Source organism: Pelophylax lessonae (genome assembly GCF_965119305.1).
Source record: "Pelophylax lessonae genome assembly, chromosome: 9".
NCBI classification, from domain to species: Eukaryota; Metazoa; Chordata; class Amphibia; order Anura; family Ranidae; genus Pelophylax; species Pelophylax lessonae.
The window spans coordinates 203257058-203276424 of NC_138776.1; the positions used below are offsets into that span (position 1 = coordinate 203257058).

The window sequence follows — 19367 nt, forward strand, 5'->3', positions numbered from 1 at the left end:
TTGACTCTTAGATTGTAAGCTCTAACAAGCAGGGCCCTCTGATTTCTACTGTATTAACCACTTGCCGACCACAGCAAGTACATATACTGCGGCGGTCAGCCCCGGCAAGGCAAAGTGAGGTATCGGTACGTCACTAACCTGTGAGCCAATAGCGGGCGAGCGCGCGCCCCCGAAGGCACGCTCACGCCCAGGCTCGTTCCCTAACAAGTCCGCACGTGTGACCGGCGGACCCGATGTCTGCCGGTCACTCGCGATTGTCCGCTGTGAAGGGAGAAAGGCAGGCGGCTAGTGTAAACAAGCCGCCTGTCATTCACCCCCTGTGTAAAAATGGAGATCATATGGTTCTGCTATGTAGGACCGTTGATCTCTGCTGTTACACACACAGCCACATCCAATCACAGTAAGAAACACGCCTCCAGGGACACACTTAACCCCCCCTTCTCCAATAAAGTTAACCCCTTCCCTGCCAGTGTCATTTTTACAGTAACAGTGTATATGTATAGCACTGATTACTGTAGTAATGTCACTGGTACCCCCAAAAGTGTCAAAAATGTCAGTCAAGGGTCCGATCTGTCCGCTGCAATGTCGCAGTCCCGCAAAAAAAATCGCAGATCGCCGCCATTACTCGTTAAAAAAAAAACCACAAAAATGACAAAAATCTTTCCCTTAGTTAGTAAACGCATTAACTTTTGCGCAAACCAATCAAAATACGCTTATTGCGATTTTTTATTACCAAACATATGTAACAGAGAACAAATTGGCCGAAAATGTTAAAACATTTTGATTTTTACATTTTGGGGGGGGGGGGGGGGATTTCATATAAAAAAATGTGAAAAATATTATTTTTGCAAAATTGTCGCTCTTTTTTTGTTTATAGCGCATGATAAAAAAATCGCACAGGTGATCAAATACCACCAAAAGAAAGCACTGTTTGTGGGAAAAAAAGGACGTCAAATTCGTTTAGGTACAGCGTTGCACGACCGCGCAATTGTCCATTAAAGTCACGCAGTGCCGAATCGCAAAATAGGCCCTGGTCAGGAAGGGGGTAAAATCTTACGGGGCTTAAGTGGTTAAAGTGTATTGTATTTGTACTGTCTACCCTCAAGTTGTAAAGCACTGCGTAAACTGTATATATATATATATACGCTATATAAATACTATATAATAATAATAATTTTATATATATATATTTCATAAATATGGAACATACATATTTATTTTTAATATTGAATACTTAAATAAATATTTGTTTTACTCCAATGGGTTATCTGAGATTATGTGCCAGTAAAGTTCATATTATTTAGTTTCTTTTTTTCCCCTCACATCCACAGTGCACAGTGGATTTGCTTTTAGTAAATAAAGCCCATTGTGTTGTATAAGGGCCACACAGCTCTTATATAAGCAGCTGTGATGGTGTGCAGGGTGACACCGATGTGCTCTCTCTCTCTCCCCTGCACACACCATGTAATGTATACATTTCAATTCATGGAAGGAACTTCCGGATCACGTGAGTGTCAGTGTGGAGTGTGGCCCCGCCCCCTGAATATGCTCTATTAAGTACAGGGAGGGTGCCAGGTGCTGGGAGAGGAAGGTGAACCTCCACACACTGACAGCTCTGATCACAGGACATGCAGCTCTGCTCTTCTACAGAAGATCATTTGTGTAAGTAGATTACATAGGAGGATCTGTTTTCATTGCTGTGTGTTCTCCCCTCTCCCAGGCAGAGGGAGATTGTGTGTTCTATGCACAGGGATCTGCAGTGTGGATGATCCATAGAAATCTCCCCTGATCATCCAGGGGGGTTCAAAGATCACTCTGCTTGTCAGTAATCCTCTATGGAGAGCACTGTACTGTGGATCAGACTATGGATTATGGAGGGGGGGGGGGGGACAGGTCATACAATAATGTCTGGGGGGGGGGGGGACAGATCATACAATAATGTCTGGGGGGGGGGGACAGATCATACAATAATGTCTGGGGGGGGGACAGATCATACAATAATGTCTGGGGGGGGGGGGACAGATCATACAATAATGTCTGGGGGGGGGACAGATCATACAATAATGTCTGGGGGGGGACAAATCATACAATAATGTCTTTTCCTATAGAGGATGAGTGATCTTTACCTCCATAGACACAGAGATCAGCGTTTATATTGTGAAGGAGCGCAGGCAGTCCTAATAATGTGTAGAGGTGAAATCTTAGAGGAAGAATCCAATCTCTGTGTATAGCTGGATTCCAGCCTTGTGATAAAATATGGGGTTTGTGCGTTGATGCTTATTTCTCTGTTTCCCTGCATGTGCTTTCCATGTTCTCATCTGTCTGCAGGTTGTCCGGTTCCATGGTATACTGTGTTAGAGCCGGTTCACACGTATGTGATGTCAGACATCGCATGTGATTCGCAGCGCGCTGCTCTGAAAATCGCATGTGCTGTCGGTATTGTATGGTTGAATTTGCATCGCATTCAAACCAAAGTCGCACAGGACCCTGTTTTGGTCCGCACAAGAATCGGATCTCATGGGTGTTCACATCTGTGCGATCTGATTCATGTCCGAACTGACAGTTCACACTGCGATATGCGAACTGATCTGGGGGGGTGTTGTTAAATTTGTATTGACACCCCCAGCGACTCGCATATGGCAATGTGAACTGCCTGCGAGTCGAGTGCGATGCAGGAACCTGCAGTGGATTCGCAGGGTTCCCGCATTGCATATGTGTGAACTGGCATTAAAGTGTTACTAAACCCACAACAGTAAAATCAGTCTGTATATGCAGTAAAGTGTGCTTGTTATACTCACTTTGGAACCTAAGGGGTTAATTCTTTGCATTGTGTAAAAAGCTGTTTGATCCTGTTTTCTCTGATCCTCCCCTTCTTCCACTGTCCCCAATCTATCTGCATCTAGAACAGGGCAAGCTGCACGCGCTCAGTTTGGTGTGTATTGCTAGGGAGTTTTCTTTATTCCTTGGGAGGGTGCAGGGCATCAGCACAGGGCCAATCAGCACTGTTCAGACAGAGGGTCAGGGGTCATGTAGGCCTCATAGGACAGTCAGAGGAGAATGAAAACTCCTCCTACAAGCTTTACCCAGACACTGATAGAAGTCACAAGGCTGTTATATACTGCTGATGAGAAAAGGTATTTAGCAGTTTATATTTACTATTGCATTTAAAGTGTTACTAAACCCACAACAGTAAACTCAGTCTGTATATGCTGTAAAGCATGCTTGTTATACTCACTGTGGAACCGAAGGAGTTAATCCTCTGCATTGCGTAAAAGGCTGTTTGATCCTGTCTGCTCTGATCCTCCCCTTCTTCCGCTGTCCCCAACCCATCTCCTGATAAGACAGAGCCTTTGGAGTCACTCTGCACACGCTCAGTTTAGTATGTATTGCTAGAGAGTTTTTTTTTTTTCCTTGGGAGGGTGCATGTGATCAGCACAGAGCCAATCAGCACTGTTCAGACAGAGGGTCAGGGGGGTCATGTAGCCTCTGTGGGAGACCAGATATAGTCAATGCAGAGTCCTTGGTTAAGTAACACTTTTTTTTTTAATGAAACATTTTATTGAAAATTTTTATAGGCATACAAGTAAGGTTACATTGAATGGATTTAGTAACACTTTAAGGTGACACTAAACTTTGGTTCAGAAAAAAAAAAAAAGCTGTGTAACTGTGGGTGCAAGAATCGCAGCGATTCCTGAAGCCACCCGTAGTGAAAAGTCACTGCTCTGCGGAATCGAGCGGGGTTGCCATTCATTCTGAATGGCATCAACACGCATGTAAAATCGCAGTGCTAGTGTGGGAACTGCCTGGGAAATTGCTTGGTCATTAAAAAAAAAAACAAAACACATGCGATTTCCCTGTGAGGTGTGTTTTTGAAAAGGTGCGTGCACCTTTTTTTTGGTGGAAATGCAGGCAGGGCAGCCCACAAAAACCCTAACATAGGGTGAACCTAGCATAAGGGCTCATACACTGGGCATTTCCTGGCCTTACACAGTGCAGATTGGTGTAGTTCTACAACAGGTACAGCCAGGTGTTTCTGATTGGCTGTGGACAGTAAGTGTACGTTCACACTGGAGGCGGGTTAGTTCAGCTCAAACCTGCATTTCATTGCAGCTTCACTGCACAGATGTCTATTGAAATCGCCCCCAAAGTCGCCAAAAGGAAATCGGTGCAGTGTCGCACCGATTCGAACGTTGCCGGCAGTAGGCTGCGATTTGGCATGCCATTTGACATGTCAAATCGCATGTAAAATCGCCTCAATGTGAACGGGGGCTTATGCCCCTTTCACACAGGTGGACTGATTGGGTCTGCCTGTCAATTTTTCAGGTGGACCCAATCGGATTATCCATTGCCCTCTATGGAGAAGCAGATGTTAACCACTTGCCAACCAGCCGCCGGCAGGTTCCCGCGAATCGCTGTACCTGTACGGCGGTTCGCGGGAGCGATTCTGTGGGCACGTGCGCGTCGCCGGAGGTGGAAGCCCACGCCCACTCGCCAGTGGGGAAGCCGGGGCATGGAGCCAGCGGTCACCATTGCCGCCAGGCATCTACGATCGTTCCCTGTGAAGAGGGAACAGTGGTCTGCTGTTGTTCTCTCTGTTATCAACACAGAGTGCCTGAGTTCCTGCTATTTAGGATCACAGGTCTCTGTGTTGATATTACAAGCCCATCCCCACACAGTTAGAAAGCACCCCCTAGTCTCACACTTAACCCTTTGATCGCCCCTGGGTTAACCCCTTCCCTGCCGGTGTCATTATTACAGTAACAGTGCATATTTGTGGCACTGATTACTGTAGTAATGTCACTGGTCCCCCCAAAAGTGTCAAAAATGTCAGTTAGGGGTCCGATCTGTCCCCCGCAATGTCGCAGTCCCGCAAAAAATCGCTGATCGCCACCATTACTAGTAAAAAAAAAAATTACAATCTTTCCTGTAGTTAGTAGACGCGATAACTTGTTGAATTTTTAAAATTTTCAAAATTGTCGCTCTTTTGTTTATAGCGCAAAAAATAAAAAATTCACAGGTGATCAAATACCACCAAAAGAAAGCTCTATTAGGGCGAAAAAAAGGACGTCAATTTTATTTGGGTACAGCGTCGCACGACAGCGGAATTATATGTTAAACTAACGCAAAAAATGGCCTGGTCATTAAGGGGGAAAATTTTCCGGTCCTGAAGTGGACATGTGTCCGTTTACACCAAACGACATCCGACCCGTTTCTATTCCACCAAAAACAGACGGGTGGAGGATTCGTTTGCCATCCATCTGGCGGATTGGTTCAGATGACAGTTGGTCTGTTTACATCCGACCGCCCCATAGAGGAAAACTGGCTGTGTCCATGTCTGCTCTGCATAAGTAGAAGGGACATGGACCTGTCATCCACCTGCTCAGCGGGGATCAGCGGACAAATCCCCCCCCCCCCCCCCCCCCGCTGACCAGGGGGATCCTTTGATGGAGTCTGCTTGTGTGAAAGAGCCCGTTGGCCTCTTTCACACAGGTGGACCGTTCAACTCCGCCTGTCCGATTTTTTGGCGGATCTGAACAACCCCCCATGCATCCCTATGGGGCATCGGATGTCAGCGGAGACATGTCTGCTGACATCCGATCCGTCAAATCTGGACGGATGGAAACCCTATTCCGACGGTCCGTTCCCATCCGATTTCCCCCATAGAGATGCATGGGGGACTGACAGCTGTGTCTCCGCACACAGCACAGAGACACAGCTGTCATCCTCCTGCTCAGCGGGGGATCAGCGGATCGATCCCCCGCTAAGAAAAATGGAATCTGTCCGACGGACTCCATGTGTGAAAGAGCCCTTAGGCTGGACAAGTCAGTGACAGGTTCTACAGCTGTCCACATGAGCAATTGTTCAAGAAGTGATTAGACGCGGATACAGACAGATGATTGGCTCTGTTCTTTTCATCCATAGACACTCCTATGTTCCTACCTGCAGGCAGTCGCTCCATGTGCAATTACATGGGGACAGCTGGGGGCTCCACCAGTCTGTCATTAATTTGAAGAAATTGAGCAGTCGCAGCTAATATGGAAACCAGGCCATACCCACCACAGGAAAACTCTGATATGGGGGGGCTACATGAATGAACCGTAAATTAGACCTTTACCAGTCTGCATTATTAACCACTTCAATACCGGCACGTTCACCCTCTTCCTGCCCAGGCCAATTTTTAGCTTTAAGTGCTGTCACACTTTGAATGAAAATTGTGCTGTCATGTAACGCTTTACCCAAATAACATTTTTATCATTTTTTTTTTTTTTTTTTTACACAAATAGAACTTTCTTTTAGTGGTAATTAGTCACTGCTGTTTTTTATTTTTTGCTAAAAAAAAAAAAAAACGAAAAAAAGAAAAAAAGAAATTTTTCCCTAAGTACGTTTTCCTCCTTTACTGATGTGCACTGATGAGACGGCACTTATGGGCACTGATGAGATGGCATGAGACAGCACTTATGGGCACTGATGAGACAGCACTTATGGGCACTGATGAGACGGCACTTATGGGCACTAATGAGATGGCATGCCATATATGGGCACTGATGGGGTGGCACTTATGGGCACTGATGGGACAGTACTTATGGGCACTGATGAGACGGCACTTATGGGGGCACTGATGAGACAGCACTTATGGGGGCACTGATGAGACGCCACTTATGGGCACTGATGGGACGGCACTTATGGGCACTGATGGGACGGCACTTATGGGTACAGATGAGACGGCACTTATGGGTACAGATGAGACGGCACTTATGGGCACTGATGAGACAGCACTTATGGGCACTGATGAGACAGCTCTTATGGGCACTGATGGGGCGGCACTTATGGGCGCTGATGAGACAACACTTATCGGCACTGATGAGACGGCACTTATGGGAACAGATGAGGTGGCACTTATGGGCACAGATGAGACGCCGCTTATGGGCACAGATGAGACGCTGCTTATGGGCACTGATGGGGCGGCACTTATGGGCACTGATGGGACGCCACTTATGGGCACAGATGAGACGCCGCTTATGGGCACTGATGGGGCGGCACTTATGGGCACAGATGAGATGCCACTTATGGGCACAGATGAGACGCCGCTTATGGGCACTGATGGGGCGGCACTTATGGGCATTGATGGGGCGGCACTTATGGGCACTGATGAGACGGCACTTATGGGCACTGATGAGACAGCACTTATGGGCACTGATGGGGCGGCACTTATGGGCAGTGATGAGACGACACTTATGGGCACTGATGAGACGGCACTGATGAGACAGCACTTATGGGCACTAATGAGATGCCATGCCATATATGGGCACTGATGAGACGGCACTTATGGGCACTGATGAGACAGCACTTATGGGCACTAATGAGATGGCATGCCATATATGGGCACTGATGAGACGGCACTTATGGGCACTGATGGGGTGGCACTTATGGGCACTGATGGGACAGTACTTATGGGCACTGATGAGACGGCATTTATGGGGGCACTGATGAGACGGCACTTATGGGGGGCACTGATGAGACGCCACTTATGGGCACTGATGGGACGACACTTATGGGCACTGATGGGACGGCACTTATGGGCACTGATGAGACAGCACTTATGGGTACTGATGAGACGGCACTTATGGGCACTGATGAGACAGCACTTATGGGCACTGATGAGACAGCTCTTATGGGCACTAATGGGGCGGCACTTATGGGCGCTGATGAGACAACACTTATGGGCACTGATGAGACGGCACTTATGGGAACAGATGAGGTGGCACTTATGGGCACCGATGAGACGCCACTTATGGGCACAGATGAGACGCCGCTTATGGGCACTGATGGGGCGGCACTTATGGGCACTGATGAGACGCCACTTATGGGCACAGATGAGACGCCGCTTATGGGCACTGATGGGGCGGCACTTATGGGCACAGATGAGATGCCACTTATGGGCACAGATGAGACGCCGCTTATGGGCACTGATGGGGCGGCACTTATGGGCACTGATGGGGGCGGCACTTATGGGCACTGATGAGACGGCATTTATGGGCACTGATGAGACGGCACTTATGGGCACTGATGATACGGCACTTATGGGGGCACTGATGAGACAGCACTTATGGGGCACTGATGAGACGGCACCTATGGGCACTGATTAAAGACGGCATTTATGGGGGCACTGATGAGACGGCACTTATGGGGGCACTGATGAGACGGCACTTATGGGCACTGATGGGACGGTACTTATGGGCACTGATGAGACGGCACTTATGGGGGCACTGATGAGACGGCACTTATGGGGGCACTGATGAGACGGCACTTATGGGGGCACTGATGAGACGGCACTTATGGGGGCACTAATGAGACGGCACTTATGGGGGCACTGATGAGAAGGCACTGATGGGGCTGCACTGAAAGGCAGCAATTTTGATCACAAATTTGCATCAGATTGGCATCACAAATGGGCATTGTTGGGGCTGCACCTATGATCAGTGCCCTGATTACCTGTACAGGTCTCACCTGCGAGGAGATGCCACTGATTGGCTCTCCTCATACTCTGTCAGTGTGAGGCGAGGAGAGACGATAAACAGCACTTCTGTGTTTACATGTGACCGGCTCTGATTGGACACAGCTGATCACATGTGTAAAGTGCCACCTCATCAGGTCTTTATCGAGAGATACGCATGAGAGGGGTGACACTGGGGCGACGTCATATGACTTTGTCCCAGAATGAGAGGGGGATCCCGCCTGCCTTCATTTCACTAGTGGTTAAAGCTGAACTCAAGGCTAGAGAAAAGCTCCCCATATATTTTTTAATTTAGGAGCTCCAGTCTCCCCCAAAAAAAGACTAAAAATACTGTGTTGGGGGGGGGGGGGGGGGGGAGGGAGGGGGCTACCAAGAGAAAGGCGATTGGAGGAACTGGGAAAACACCAGTGTGCATGAGGCCTTAGATTTCAGCATTCTCTGATTGGACGAGGTGGAGAGCGTGACTTTACCACCCCCCCTGTCCACCTCTTCTAATTTCAGAATTCTTTGCATTTATTGAGAAAAAAAGGTGCCCATTCCTGAAGGCTAGGTTTACACCTACGCACGCTGCGGTCAAATCTTTTTCCCCCGTATGTTTTTTTACACGCGTATTTGACACATTTTTAATTTAGGAAATGTCTGTTTCCTTGGGGGAGAAGCCAGCAAAAACGCAGCAGGAATGTAGAAAAAATGCAAGAACTGCGTTTTTCATGTGTTTCCATTGAAGTCTATGGAATAAAAAATGCAACCTGCTGCGTGTAAGAGTCCCTGACCCTTTCCAAAAAACACACTGGTTAAAAACGCCCAGATGTGAACGTGACCCATCAGAAATCATGCTAAATGGACTGTAGTGTGTTTCTACAAAATTGAAAATGCACTAATAGGTGTGAACCTAGCCGAATGGTATGAATATTGGCAAGCATTAAAAAGGGGATTCCTTCCAGAGATAAAACAATATTTCTCCCAATCTACAAGACTCTGGTCCGGCCACATCTGGAGTATGCTGTCCAGTTCTGGGCACCGGTCCTCAGGAAGGATGTGCTGGAACTGGAGAGAGTCCAAAGAAGGGCAACAAAGCTAATAAAGGGACTGGAGGATCTCCGCTATGAGGAAAGACTACAAGCACTGAACTCTCTCTAGAGAGGAGATGCTTGAGAGGGGATATGATAGCGATGTGCAAATACCATACTGGTGACCTTGGTATAGGGGAGAAAACTTTTCAGTGAAGGGGAGTTTAACCTCTTCCTGCCGCGCTATAGCTGAAAGACGGCTACAGTGTGGTGCCTAAACTGCCGGGGGGGGGGGGGCGTCCATGTATGTCCTCCTGTGCATGTGCTGCCTGCGTGCCTCCTGTGGGGTGCGGGAGGCACGCACTGTCATCAGCGAGTCCAAGAGACTCGGCTGATCAAAGATCGGTGTAAGGGGCCAATCCGGGCCCTGTACCACGTGATCAGCTGTCAGTTCACAGTGTGAGGAGGAAAAAAAAGCCAATTACTAGCTTGTGTAAATGGGACATCGGTCACGCACACAGATACCCACTGCTGCTAAGCTTTGCCTACTACAAGTGCATATCAGTACTGATAAGCAGTGCCCTCTACTAGTGCCCACCAGTGCCATCTATCAATGCCCACCAGCGCCCATCTGTACCACCTATCAGTGTCTATCCAATCCATGCTACCTATCAGTGCAGCCTCATCAGTCCTCATCCGTGCAGCCTCATCAGTGCATCCTGATCAGTGCCCATCAGTGCAGCCTATCCATGAAGGAAAATTTTTTTTAGCAAACTATGAAAACTGTTTTTTTTACCAACATTTTCAGTCTTTTTTTTGTTTGTTTAGCAAAAATAAAAACTCCAGTAGTGATTAAATACCACCAAAGGAAAGCTCTATTTGTGTGAAAAAAATGATAAAAATGTCATATGTGTACAGTGTAGCATAACCGAGCAATTGTCATTCAAAGAGTGACAGCGCTGAAAGCTGAAAATTGGCCTTGGCAGGAACGTGGTTTAAGTGCCGAAAAGGCAAGAGGTATAAAAAGACACATGGCCATTCACTGAAATTGGGGGGGGGAAAGTGGTTTAATCTTGAACTGCGTAGAGGGTTCTTTACTGTCCGAGCAGTAAGGATGTGGAAATCTCTTCCAAAGCAGTGGTATCCGCAGGGAGCGTCAATAGTTTCAAAAAACTTTTAGATGAGCATCTTAATGAGCACAACATACAGGGATATATAATGTACCTTTGACATAAACACCGACACACACACACACACACACACTCACTCTAGGTTGAACTAGATGGACTGATGTATTTTTTCAACCTCACCAACTAATGTAGCTACCCCAATGATCCATATTGGGGTAGCTACAATATGTTCTGGGTCCTGTGCCAAGCGACTGCTCTCACAAATATGGTATATGCAAGCTGGCCCAATGTAACTATGTAAAAAATGCCATTCCTTAAATTCTTCTCTAACATATAGAATTTTATATGAAGTGCGAATACAGCATCCAAATCGGAGAATGCTTGTTGATCCGTATAAACCACAGCAACAAATCTGACACAACCTCCTAAATCTGAGCATTACTGCATACCAACTCATTAAATCCCACTTGTGGTTTAGCCATAAAAGTAAATCCGGTTGGAAGGAAAAGGAAAGTGCTAATTGTCTTATTATTTATTTTGAATGTTACACTCGGCCCCACCAGAAAACTCCCATGGCTGGCAGGTATGGTTGGCACAGCGTCTGATCCACCCACAGCCTTGTCATTACTAGTACTGTGCAGGGAGTGGAAGCTGTGATGATGATAAGGCACAGGGTGTGTCAGACCTGTACACAGACTACTATCATTAGCTGCACGCTCCTGCTGCTCATGGGAGTCTTTTTCTGGGGCTGGGGACATCTAAAGTAAAAGTACAGTTTAGATATTTCACGTCACCTATGCATTAGGTTGCAAGCAGATCTATGAGTCTCATTAGCTTGTGGCTGGCATGCCAAAAACTCCATTGCAGGATGCTGGAGAGGAACACTTGAGCCCTGGTCACAGGTTCACTTTTAGCACATGCAATGTACAGTAAAGCCAAGTAGGGATGCACCGATCCGATATTCGGATCGGATATCTGCGCCGATATGGCCATTTTTGATGGATCGGGGGATCGGTAACATTGACCGATCCACCGGCCGATCCGGTTTTTGCTGAGTAACGGCTCAGCCATCCCTTACTAGGTGCAGTAGTAGTATGGGATGGGAGCCGCTACTTCCTGTATAGGTCCGGCTCACAGGCGGAGTGATATCAGATGCACTCCGCCTGTGAATGGAGGAGCCGCACACATGAAGCAGCGGCTTTGCTCTGTACTGCAGCCGATTGCTTTGTGTGTAGCTCCGGATCGGTTCCGGTATCGGTATCGGCGATTTCACAACGCCAGATATCGATATCGGATCCAAAAAAGTCGGATCGGTGCATCCCTAAAGCCAAGTAACGCGCATGCCTTATCCTCAAAAAACAAAAACAAACCCTGAAGGACAAAGGCATAATGAGCTAATATGCATACTAACTCATTATGAAATACTTACCTTAGAACAAAGCCGCGACACGGTCGCCCGGACACCACTGAGGCAGCCGACATCTTCGCTCAGCGTCTTTTCCAGGTTCGGCGCAGTGAGTGGCCGGAGCCGCGATGACGTCACTCCCGCACATGCGCGCGGGAGTTCACTTTCCGGCAAGGAATCCTAAAGGTCCGCCGGTCCATCAGAGCGCAGTGCAGGTTTAGGAGATAATAATTTTACCTACAGGTAAGCCTTCTTATACACAACCACTTTAAGAAGCAATGTTATTCAATGAGGCTGTTCAGATTTGTGTGGTGCGCCAAGCTGCGGTTTGAAAAAAAGGGGCCACGTTCATTTTCCCTGTACATTTTCACCTGCAAATCCCAATAGAATACTGAAAAAGTGTATAAACACGCTACAACACACTAACGCCTCATACACGCTTTAGGATAATCGGACGACTTATCGTTCGCATTTTGTTGCATGATACTAGTATCGAATTCAACAATGCGTACTAAACGTATGATTTACCGCATTTTTCTGGTACGAAAAGCTTCCTGGTTGCGTAGCTACGTATCAGATGGCAGCCAGGCTTTTTCTGGGTTATTTTCATGTTTCTGATCATGCGTGGTCTTTGTCTATTGATTTTTATTGAACGCATACTGTACTGATTAAACGATTGTTGTTCGCTAGGCTATCATACGACATAAGTTTTCCTGTTTGACCCTTCGGATTTTGTTGGACGAAATGTCGTGATTGGCTGTCGAAAGCTGTGTACTAGTGATCAGGTTATTGTGCAATCAATTGGAAAGCGATTTTTTTTTCGTACGATTATCTGATCGTAAAAATGTACATATATTATGATTGTGTCATTCATTTTGTAGAAATTTACCTAATCCCAAATATCTACTACATGACGGTAAAAATGTATTTCCTGCAACCACGGATTGCAGGAAATAAATTTGCATGACTACCCCATCAACACAGACAGTGCTGACATGGGAATTCCTCCTGCTGAGCAATTGTCGTCTCCCAGCGGGGGGCAGGAGCAGACGGGGGAAGCCGTCCCCACCAGGAGAAGGCAGTAATTATTGCTAGCAGCTAAAGCAGCTGCTAGCAATAATCGCAAGCAAATCCGACAGGCTGGTTGTACCCAAGTTACATAGTTACATAGTAGGTGAGGTTGAATAAAGACCATCCAGTTCAACCTGTGTGGGTGTGTGTGGCTGTAATCATCTCACATACCCCTGAATGTTCTGATCCTTGAGATGTACGTCTAATAGTCTTTTGAAAGCCACCATACTTCCCGCAGAAACCGCCTCTTGTGGTAGAGAATTCCACAATCTTGTAGCCCTTACAGTTAATGCACCCCTTGCGTTGCCTGAGCAATCGAATACAGCGGGAGCGAGCCTCCGGCGGCGCGCGCACCCCGCCGAGAGAGGTGAATGTCTGGTGACGTAAGTCTACGTCGCCAGACGATAACGAACCACTTTGCCGCAGTACAGTCAACGTGACTGGTCGGCAAGTGGTTAATTGTGTTCTGGAGGCAAGGAAGGCATCCCACCAGCAGAGCACAATAATGCTGCAGGAAGAATCCCCCTATCAACACACTCAGTGTTGTCCACCTGTGGTGGAAGGAAAGAAAATGACTTAATTTATGGCCTGCTTCAGTTTTTAGATTGTTGGTGAATACTTGGAACATCTGGAGAGTGGGAAGAATATATAAACTCTGCGTTAAAATTGTCGCATTATAAATATTTATACACAACTGCATTTTTTTATCCACCTGGAGTTCAGTCTGTCTGTACTGTACACATATTATACATAAGGATGTCCTAGCTGCATTCTGTGGACAAGGGAGAAGGACAAGCGCCGCTGAGTGTAGCAAAACTTTTATTACATGACAATATATAATAGTGACTCACATAGAGGTATCCTTGAGTCCATGTTCCATGTCCTGGATCACTTCCTGTATGCAGTCTCTCCGCAACCCGACTGGCCCGCAGCCGGGTGATGACAGAACAGGAAGGATCATGGAGGAGCTGGTTCAAGTGAAGGCAGCGGTGAACCCTCCGTAAGTGACGTAACATGTTTCGGAGCATGCACACTTGGCTCCTTCATCAGACGCCTGTCCTTCGCCCTTGTTGCCAGCGGGATTTCCGTTTTTTTGCCTGCCAGAGCTGCCCTGAGCTACAGCATCATCAGTGAAGCCAAGTTTACAACAGCCCTTGACCACCTGGTTGTTTACACTGGGGTCTTTTCCTTTGGCACAAGCGCCCAACACCCCTCTGCCCTAGCTGCATTCTGTGAGCCTGAGTAGAAGCAGCATGTTGTGCAGTAATGCTGGCCTGAACACCAGATACCTGGAGACCCATTTCTGGTGTGGTGGACATTTGAGTAACATGTCCAGAGAGCTTCCCTATTTGTAGTCAGATTGCAGTGAACATGGACTGCAATCATCCATATCCATACATATCCCTATAAGAGTAAGACTATTGGCCCTAGTCATCAGGCATTACTAGGTAATATGGACTAAAAACACCGAGACACATAGTATGGAGGTCAACTCTTGAAAACGAGCAGAACATGTGCCCACATCTCTGTTCAAAAAATATAGCAAAAGTATAAAAAAAAACTCGTAACATTTCTAAAACTCTGCACCTGGTGGGTTTATATACAATACAGCCTTAGGGAAAAAAACGATACTTCAAACGATTAGTGTGCGTTTCAAGTTTATTATCTTTTCCGAGACAGCAACAGGACAAACATGCTGTAACCTGGATGGGTTACAGTGGGACTGGAAAAGGACATTGGCTTGTTATATTCAGTCTAGAGTAGACCGAGGTCGCGATCTACTTGTTGACCTCGGGCAGGTGACAGGTAGATTGTGAAAATGTCCCTGCTTTGCCGACCTCCGCCATTTTGGTGCCGCTTCTTCCCCCCCCAGCCTCCGCCACCGTCATCCTCATGGCAGAGAGCGGGAGGCAGCACAGCTCAAGATGGAGGGTGGGAGCAGGAGCTGGCCAAGTTAACTTTTAAAGTTAACCAGTAGGTGGTTCAAGGTGACAGGGCTGTCCTAGCAACCAAACACCAGCTTGTTAATATGGGGCCCTGGGGGGAGTGCCCAAGAAAGTGCTGGAGCTGGTCCTGTAGTTCCTGAGCTCTACTTCTGCCCTGGGGATCTGCTTTTCAGGCACATTCCACCTTGCGGTTACTCTTCCACAGGCTCCTGAAACCCCTTCTGACACCCTGGGTGTCTCAGGGTGCTCCTGTAGTGATCTTTCCTGGTAGGCAGAGAGGAACAAACGTTCCTCTGGAGCACAAAACAGAGCCGGCCATATTATTACAGGGCTGCTCTTCCTTTCCTAATACCTGCTTTACAGGCACCCTGAGCTCTTCCTACTGCCTTTCCACTAACTGCCACTGCTCCCCGCTGCCTGGGGATGTCCAAAGGTAGGCTGTCAGCACCACAGAAAGGGCCAAAGGACACTGCTATGGGGGGGCAGAGGACATTGCTATGGTCCGGGCTGGCGCCAGCATAAGGCTGCTTACACAGCTCTGAAGAAAAGGGGATACCCTTGAAACGTGTCAGTTATTTTTGGGGGTCTTCATTCCAGGACTGTCCTTAACCATTAAGACCATGCTGAATGGAGAATTTGGTGGACTTGGACATTTTACCTTTCTTGGTTTGTGAGTATGATGCACATACTTGTTGAATAATAAATTGTTGCAAAGGATAATGCGCTAGACTGATGCACCCTCTATTTTTCCTTTCTTTTTACTGCTTACACAGCCGCCAGAGGCCCATGGATTGGGGGTGTTGGCAGTGAAATCCCACTCCCAAGCTACTTCCTGGGGATTCAGATTTTTAAAATACCGGTCTTACAACTAGTGATCGATCGATATCAGTTTTTTATTGCCGATACCGATATTTTGGTCATCGCATATCAGTATCAGCCAATTGACCGATATTTTTGTACATTAAAAAAATATATATATATTTTTTACAGGTATTGTTGTGGAGGGATCTGGGGGTCTAAAAGACTTCAAACCCCTCCTCTGCACTTAAAAGCATTCAAAACGCCAAGTTTGGCTGTTTTGAATGCTGTATTTTTTTTTTAATTTGGCGCCTAGTACCCGGAAGTGATGTCATGACATCACTTCTGGGTTTTTTACATGGAGACCCGATCAGAATCGAATGCGGCTTTGATTGGGTCTTCTCTTCGGCGGCCGTGCAGGATAGTTGCCGGGTCTCCCGGTGGGACGGGAGACCCGGGCGAGCCGCAGAAGGAGGCGGGAGGGGGGGTTGTCCCCTCCCGTTCCTTGTAATGACAGCCAAGTGGCTTCTCAGCCTCATCGGTTGTCATTACAAGACAGCCGACTGTCGGCTATGGACTCCGATACCGGGGTGATGCCTCTAGCTGCAGGCATCACTCCAGTATAAGCACTTTCCCGAAATATCGGCAATATCGGTAACCTCAGGGGCCGATTCCGATATATCGGGGAAAGTGCAGATCGGCCCTCGATATATCGGCTTTGCCAATAATCGGTCAATCTCTACCTTCAATGATCTCCTGTATTTTCTTCCTGCAGCAGCTGAAAGTCAGCTTCTCCTCCCCTCCCTCTCACCAGCATTCAGCTAATGCAGGAGGAAAATCCAGGGGAGCTGTTTCAGTAAATGTTCCCCTCACTGCCACTCCTGTCCTTGTTCCTTTTTTCTGCTGCCCATCTTCTACGCTATGGACACATCGCACACCTAAGGTCTCATTCACAGAGGGCATATTATAGCATACGGGTCTGCAGGCGCCCATTTACCCGCACCTGTGCATCCCCGTGTGGGTAAGCTGAGCCCTGCAGGTAGTTCTATTAATGTTAATAGGGACGCTGCTCCTAATTTGGCATCTGTGCAGGTGCGATTTCACACCCCCCCATCGCATCCCCACAGATGTCAGATCTGTGTCCGTGCAGCTGCTGTGTTCCAGTTGACATCGATGGGACTGGCTACACGAGGATGCACAGAACACCCGTCCATTCCCCTCCATTCCCGTCCATTCCCGTCTTTGCCAGCATAGCATGGATTCTTGCTTGGAATCTTCTGCGTCTGCTGAGTTGTACATATTAGTGCATACAGAGCCACTAGAAAAGTGAGAAAGCCAAGCACATTGTTGGTTGTGTACACTGACATCACTGATAACGGTGAGATCCATCTGCACATTTTCACAGAACACATGTATATTGTTATATCAGGCTCCTTTGTGTCCAAAGAAATAACATTTGCATATCTATGAATGTAACTTTATTTTCAATTGTGAGTTAGTTGACAGCATGCAAAACTTATTCACAGATGTTCTAACAGAAGTTTGTAATAAATATCTTGTAAACATGACCCGGAAGCCCAAGGCTTTAAAAATAAAAAATAAAAAAAGGGCGTAGATAGTCTTTTTCATGTGGCTCTGAAGAAGAGGAACTCCTCGAAACGCGTCAGCCCACGGGGTCTTTAGTGTCTTTTGTATCTATACATGTTGATGACGTATCGCAAAAAATTACCTGGTCATTAAGGGGGGTTTAAAGCACCAAGAAAGTGACATAGGGCATCATTTTTAACCACTTGCTGACCGCTCACATGGAGCGTACTGCGGCAAAGTGGCTCGATTCCGTCCAGCGACGTAGACCTACGTCGTTGGACTCCTCCCCTTGTGGGCGGCGCGCGCATGCCCACAAGGCATATTCAGACACAGCGGGACTCGGGCCAGGGGAGGAGCAGCGGTGATCACCGCCGCTCTTCCCCGATCGTCGGGGATCAAGTGAGAAGATCCGCCCGCTTGTGTAAACAAAGCGGGTGGATCTCCTCTGTGACAGGCAGGGACAGATTACAGGATTCAGCATAGCTAAACCTGTGATCTGTGTCTGTGTCACATAGTCACCTCCCCCCACATACGTCAGTAAGCACCAGGCATACATTTACCCCTTGATCACCAATAAAGTTAACCCCTTCCCTGCCAGTGTCATTATTACAGTAACAGTGCATATTTATAGCACTGATTACTGTAGTAATGTCACTGGTACCCCCAAAAGTGTCAAAAATGTCAGTTATTGGTCCGATCTGTCCGCCGCAATGTCGCAGTCCCGCAAAAAAATCGCAGATTGCCGCCAGATCGCCGCCATTACTAGTTAAAAAAAACAATAAAAATGACATAAATTTCCCGTAGTTAGCAGCTGCGATAACTTTTGCGCAAACCAATCAAAATATGCTTATTGCGATTTTTTTTTTTTTTTTTTTTTTTTTTTTACCAAACATATGTAGCAGAAAACAAATTGGCCTAAAATGTTAAACAATTTTGATTTTTACATTTTTTTGGGGGGTAATAAAAAAATGTGAAAAATATTGTTATTTTTTCAAAATTGTCGCATTTTTTTTATTATCGCAAAAAATGAAAAGCGCAGAGGTGATCAAATACCACCAAAAGAAAGCTCTGTTTGTGGGGAAAAAAAGACGTAAATTTCGTTTGGGTACGGCGTTGTATGACCGCGCAATTGTCAGTTAAAGTCGCACAGTGCCAAGTTGCAAAAAGTGGCCTGGACGTAAAGCAGGAAAATCCTCCGGGGCTAAAGTGGTTAAAGAAAAGCAAATGCAACATGTGACTAGGAATGTACAATAGGTTTACCATTTTATTTAGTGACAGGTGCAATAAAAACTGAAAGTTGTTCTAATCCCTCTCCACTCTAAAACCCCCAAAAAAATGTTTTGCCTTTAGTTACAGTTTTAGGCTTCATTCACACGGCCGTAAAAAACGCATACAGTATACAGTTGTTGTTGTTTTAATTAAGGATCTGAACACCGTTAAAAAAAAATACCATACTTTTTACCTTCTGCTCTAAAACATTCCCAATAAAAAAATTTAAAAATCCATTTTTTTTTACCAGTTTATGCCAATTTGTATTCTGCTACGTATTTTTGGTAAAACACAATCCCAAAAAAATTTTTTTTTTAATTGGTTTGCACAAAAGTTATTGCGTTTACAAACTACGGGATAGAGTTTTGGACTTTTTTATTTATTTATTTTTATTAGTAATGGCGGCTATCAGCGATTTTTAGCGGGACTGTGACATTGCGGCAGACAGATCGGACCCCTAACTGACATTTTTGACACTTTTTGGGGACCAGTGACATTAATACAGTAATCAGTGCTAAATAATTTGCACTGTTACTGTATAAATGACACTGGCAGGGAAGGGGTTAACACTGGGGGGTGATCAAAGGGGTTAATGTATGCCTGTTGGTGCTTACTAACTGAGGGGGGGGGGGGGGG

The 19367-nt window shown here is 46.6% G+C and overlaps 1 protein-coding gene across 1 annotated transcript in view; it reads left to right on the forward strand.

Moving 5' to 3' along the window:
- Window positions 1-1577: 1577 nt before the first annotated feature.
- PRXL2A (peroxiredoxin like 2A) overlaps window positions 1578-19367 on the forward strand; it is a 90279-nt gene continuing 72489 nt past the window's right edge. The window contains exon 1 of the mRNA XM_082268022.1: window positions 1578-1662. The gene's annotated coding sequence lies outside the window, so the exon portion shown is untranslated. The remainder of the gene's footprint in view (window positions 1663-19367) is intronic.